Below are 6789 nucleotides of genomic sequence, written 5' to 3' on the forward strand. Positions count from 1 at the left end.
GAGATGTTAATCGGACGTGCTTGTATATATTTATTAAGGATTGACCTTCATTTTGACTGCGTTCATACTACCGTATACGCAGTCAAACTGAAGATCAATTCTTATATTTACATATTTTCGTACTATGATGGTACACTCAGAATAAAGCTAACTCCAATAAATTTGCTTTTATAATGGTACACAGCCTCCGTAACGTGCGTAAATCCAAACAAATGAACAGCCTACAGCCTGCGAGCAGCGATGGATCTCCAACGTTACCATTATGACGTCACAATGTAAATTACGTCATCAATAGGAAACAATGGTCTCCAAGGAATCTCACTGCGTATACGGTAATGTATACGCAGTCACGGTTTACACAGCTTCAATGGGAGCGAATGTAAATATATATGTACATGTATGTATTTTCGTTATTGATGAAGTTAATTATCACGGGAAAGATACAATCATTTATCGTTGTTATATTTAATAAAATAGAGAAAAATAAAATTCAGTATTTATGAAGTAAATTATCACGGGAATGATATACAATAATTTCGGAAATCACGCACCTCACTGTCTTAATGAAGCAGGTATAATTGAATCACTGGTAATTACATACATGTTAGGATTGTTTCATGTAAGAAAAAAGTAAAATTACACAGATAATAGCCATGTTGTGCTTCAAATGATCATCTTGATAATAAATAACCCTTGTTTTAAAATTATTTGTAGTTCTTAATAGAATTAAAAGTTATTAACTATTGAGACAAATATAGGTATACACTTTATATACCTGGAATACTCAATTTCCCGGAAATAATAAAAAAAAAAGTTAAAATTTCATCTTTATAGGAATTTTAGGCATCACATCTTCTCTGTGCATTATCTAATAATATCTAATTATCCAACTAGTTCCTATTTAAAAAAAATATACTTAACACTTCTCAATTTAATAAGTAATATCTTTAAATATGCAAGTTCCAACGATATAAAATATACCAATTACGAATGGTAGTATGAGAGTGAGTGATTGTAGTTAATAAATCATTATCCCATTATTGTCCTATCTACCACCCATAACTTAAATAATTCCGGTATCTATAGGAAAAATACTTATATAGGCTTAGCCTGTTTTCTTATCCCTTTGTTAATACATGTACTGTTATATTTCTTCTGTAATAATTGTATTTATCGTTGTTTGCATTAATAATGAAATAGCTTGAATTAAGTATTTCCAAATACCGACGACTTTACCAAAAGATACCCGGGTCCGTCCAACATCGTTACTTGTATTGCGCAATTTTAACTTTATATTGGATAGTATTGGGTAATTCGACACTTGTATTGTTTTGTATTGGGTAAATCGACGCGCCGCACTATTCTTCAAGATCATGAAGATGGGAGAATTACATGTATAGTATAGTGAGTGAATTGGTGTTTGACTTCTGATCAACAGCTTAGGTCATGTACGGAGGAGTAAAGGTGTGAAAAGGGAGGAAGAAAAGAGAAAGGACAAAAATAGAATCTACACTATATACGGGGGACACTGAGGATTTACCACGGCCTTACCATTCCAGAGGAATGCACAAAGAGCTGGCCCGAAGATGAACACCTGTAAACCAAACCTCCATAAAGGAATCCACGACGGTGCCAACTTAGCATTTACGTCCAGGCCGAAGAACGGTGCTGCTTGGTCTGACCTCTAACGTTAGTGCAGGCAAATTCGCCACCCTGTGACAGAAATGTCATATGACGTCATAATACGTAAATAACGTCACCAAAGTCTTCAACACAGTTTAAAAAAAAAATAAAAAAATATTTGGACAAGAAATATAAGAAGGGAAAAGCTTTATTGTTAATTAAAACAGTTATGAAATATCTTGTAACACAACGAATCTTAAAAAAATGGTCTGTGCGACGGACATCTCGATAACTTAATTCCTTAATCTGAGGTATGTTGGTTATAGTGTAACTGCATCGCATAACAATTGAAAATGCCCATATCTCAACGCTAAATGCAGCTTTATGGTCGACTGAGCCGTCAAATCAGAATTTAGAAAAATGGAAAATCTTTGAAAAAGTATTATTTGCGTCTAACATTCAGTCATCTTACAACACTTTAATTAAAATACCACCTAGAAATTTTGTCGATTTCTATTCGAAAATAATTTGTTGTATTAACAATTTGTTGTATGCCTGAAAGTTCTGCTATATAACGTTAATCGCATGATGATTGTACATAGAGACCGACAGTTCGTTACCAAAGACAGATTTTTACATGAAAAGATACATCGTCTCAGGACTGAGTCTTTATTGCGATGCATGTAAATATTGACCTCATCCCAGCCATCTTAATCAGTTACTTCAAGTTACCGAAAATCAATTCAGTTCAATGTTTATTGTTCGTGTTAGTATGATTTGTGTAACATAAATATACACATTTTCACATTTAAACACTTATATTACTTGCAAATTAGAGAAATATTTGAAGTTGGCGAAACTGCCTGCACCTTTGAATAAAACCACTGAAGGCCTGACGATGTCACATATGTTGCTGCGTGACGTCATTCGGGCGTTTTTGCAACAATCTTTTCTATAGGAATTTCAGTCCGATCTTCTGTACTGTAGGTGCTCGTCAGTATTTTGATACATGTGTTTTTGGACAAATTATTAACTGAACCCCTTTCAAATGTGACGCGGAATTTGCCTGCACTAACGTTATCTTTCAATCTGTCTAGCTTTGGTGACCCTGCAAGGAGCACAAAGTCCCAACTAGCATAACCATCCATGTCACTTGTGGTACATCCCCTACCACATAAAGGTGCAGCATAGAAATAACAAATTGTCTTCATATTTCTTGTTTTTCCTACCTGCTCTGTATGTTTTCCTTTGTTTGTTCTCCGAATCCATCGCTTGAAAGCAATCTTTCACAATATTCTACAGTGTTTTGGACATGTCTTAACAGATTTTCTTGTTCCGCCGCCATGTTCGCAATAAAATTCCGTCAGAGTCTGCAAAACTGTATCAAAAGCATCATCTTTGAAACGATTTCTCTGATTGGCCAATGCATTTACCATTGTAACGCGTTAGATGTGATTTTTAACGCGTTAGAAGTGACTTTTAACGCGTTACTTATTATATTTGAAAAAGAAACGCGTTAGAAGTTACTTTTAACGCGTTATATGCACTTCTAACACGTTAAAAGTCAGTTTTAACGCGTTAAAAGTTACTTCTAACGCGTTACTTTTTTAACGCGTTACTCTCAGTGAAGTGTATATCGTTTTTGGCCCGAACCGCCACACATAATTATTGTTTTCGAGAATAAAAGAAATGAGAATTCAATGCTCATGAAACTAATTGTTATGAACATTAAATTAATTTTCTTTTTTTAACGATCATTAATTAGCTGAAACAAGTGTAGTTATAAGAAAGTTGATGGTTAACAAGCCATTGCGTAAATTTAATATACTAAGTGAATAAAGTCCGAGAGAATCGAGTAAATACTATACTACTTTGATGACTCCCGAGTGTTACCGAAAAGATAAAAAATATTGCTGCCGTAGAAGACGAACCGCTATGTCGGAGACAAACTTTCGACTCTAATGGACTATAAAAGTTCAGACAGTATGATTAAATGGAATACACATGACAGGTATGATGTTATATCAACACGCTGAACAATCGTTTTGAGTCTAAACGTGTGTTTCCCGTAAAAATACAGATTACACCTAGCGGAGGACTTGTCGTCTGCTCATACACATTGATTGGTTCAGTATGCAGTCTTCACCTCGGATTTAAACACTTCTATCGTTAATTTACAGACTCACAACATAATACCACGATCTTATTTGGATAGAATACTTGTATCATGTTACAATTTCATGAAATACAACAATATGAGATAATTTACACCCGAATTCCCGTAACAATAAGAGTACAGATTTCGGTGTTCATATCGGACTATGTAAGCTTTCAGCATACGATTCTAGGTAATTACACACTTCAACATCTCACATTATGATTTAAAACAGCATACGTATAGGATGACACAATCTCATAAAATATAACAATATCAAAGCATTCAATGTGAAATTTGTGTACAATAATGGAACAATGAAAAAATCTACTGTCACTTTCTAATGATCACACAAATATATATATATACTTCATTCACTAAACATATGTAACTAGTGATCATAGGTTTATGTAATTCTTGCCTTCTTAAGTTTTGTGTACTTTAAATCATGATGATATAATTACTGTATACTAGCCTTTAAATTACTCAGTGATTTGCTAAGGTTTGCTTTAATGCATGGCAGTTGGCTTTGCAGAAACATTTCTGAATTGTTCCTGAAATTTGCTGAAACATTCCTGAAATTTGCAGAAAAGTTCCTGAAATTTGCAGAAAAGTTCCTGAAAATTGCTGAAACATTCCTGTAATTTGCTGGTATAGTTCCTGAACTTTGCTGAAACATTCCTGTAATTTGCTGGTATATATAGTTCCTGAACTTTGCTGAAACATTCCTGAAATTTGCTGAAATATTCCTGTAATTTGCTGGTATAGTTCCTGAACTTTGCTGAAACATTGCTGAACTTCGCTGAAATACATTAGCTGAATTTTGCTGGAAAATGCCTAGATTTGGGCCAAATTCAGGTATATTTCAGCAATTGCCCTATGTGGGTTTTCAACATTCGTTTAGCAAAGCGTTCAGCAAAAATTCAGTGAAATGTTCAGCAAAAATTCAGCACTCGTATTTTGTAGAACAATGTATATATATTGTGATACATAAATAATATCAAGTAACATTTACAAGCTGATCATCACTAGCTCTACTGTTTATTGAATTGAATTTATATATAAATTTGAATGTGTTCCAGTTATTCTTCGTTAATTAATTTGAACCAATATTCAGTACTGTATTTCTTAAATGTATATATATAGAACATACAAATGTCGTGATCATGCACAATTTACTGTAATTGCATGATCCGTGAGAATTTTCACAGAAAGGGTGGATTTTCCACTGATCATGAAGCAGAAAGTTATTGTGTCTTTGTATTGGATGGTAGACCAGATCAAATTAGTTCCTTAGATATATAGATCTAGATGGCACAAATTTTTCATGGCCATGAAATTATATGTAGTTTTAATCTGTGTATTTTTCATGGTAGGATTTTTTTTATTTTCACAGCCTTGAAAATTGCCAAAAAAAAGACCTTTTTCATGGTAAAAAAAACATGGGCTATGAATTCGGTCATGTTTCGGGGGGGGGGTTCATGGCCATGATAATTTCTATCCCAGAATTTTCATGCTGAATTCATGGCCATAAATTTTGATGTTTCATGGGTCATGAATTTTGATGTTTCATGGGCCAAGAATTTTGATGTTTCATGGGCCATGAATTTTGATGTTTCATGGGCCATGAATTCCCTAGATACACATTCATGGCATTTTTCATGGCTGAAAAAAAATATTCATGGTAATTTAATGGGGTTTAACAAAAATAAGGGTATGTTTCATGGGCTTTTTCATGGCCATATGTACAGTAGTGTACACAATTCGGGCCAAAACCATAGCAAAGTTAGGGGTAATCGTGGACATCAGAAATTTATTACATGGTGATCCTAACTTGTCTTGCAATGATTATGCAGAAATTGTTAATCATGTGCATATAGGTATATCATTGGAACAGGTAGATTTGGGTGACTGCAATTAGGTTTCCATTTAATTTTACTTCATCATCATCAAATCCCCCCTCCCCCTTTCCAACTCTTGCCCCTACATCTCTAGTCTCTATACTCTAAAGTAAATATTAACATTGTTCTCTACTGCTAATCCTACCTATTATTTCAAATGGTTGGCCTTTATTGTTAAATATTAGCTATATCAGTTGAATTTATATAATTATTGATGTTATTTAACCTGTTTGTGTTATACTGCAATCTTCTCATTGTTGGGAGATGGCTTAATATAAGAGCCTGCTCTTGTTGCCAGATCCCTAATATTACATTATGTAAAATTATATATTATGTACTGCATATTTGTAAACAAAATATTGTTTAAACCAACAGCTGGCACAACAAAAGAACTCTGAGAATCACCTTTGCAAAAGTCAGGAGCCTCAGATTTTTACATACTGCATGTTATGAACCAAGACCTGGCAGCTCCTCAGATTCCAGCTATTCATCTTTCAAAACTCTGCTACCTGGTGAGATCAGAAGGCCCGAAAAGAAAGTGGTGGATTGAGGCTATTAAGCACCAGTTTAAAGGTCCAAAAGGAACAACAAAGATTTCAAAGCTAAGACCTGCAGCTGATAGGCAAGTAGAGGTCACCCTGGCTAACACACACAATGAAAACATAACTAATGTCACTAAACTCTCTGTCTGTTCTGTGCCAGTCCTTTACACTTCACTCATGTGCACAGCCCAACCTTAATATCAACATTGTACACAGAATGCATTTGAGTAAAAGGCAAGTGCGTTCACTGCAAATTTGAGACCTCGGCTATTAAGATGTACACAAAAATAGAATAGAACGGCAAAGGACCAGCACCTGCTGCAATCAACCAGAGCCTTGTGCTGGCTACTTTGAAATCCAAGGCGGGCCCGTCCGATGCTCATTTATTTCTGTCCTGCATGAAAATTAAGCCACTTAGCAGATCATACATACAGAAAACATTCACAACACTTAGTACAAAAATGTCTGAGATTAATACGGCATCTATGCTAAAAAAAACAGAGTTTTTTTTTTCCAGGCTGGGTTTGAGGCAACCTGGAGCCTGTTGTTAAATGCCTTCTTCCCCCCC

Source organism: Mizuhopecten yessoensis, unplaced genomic scaffold, assembly GCF_002113885.1.
Source record: "Mizuhopecten yessoensis strain PY_sf001 unplaced genomic scaffold, ASM211388v2 scaffold10097, whole genome shotgun sequence".
NCBI classification, from domain to species: Eukaryota; Metazoa; Mollusca; class Bivalvia; order Pectinida; family Pectinidae; genus Mizuhopecten; species Mizuhopecten yessoensis.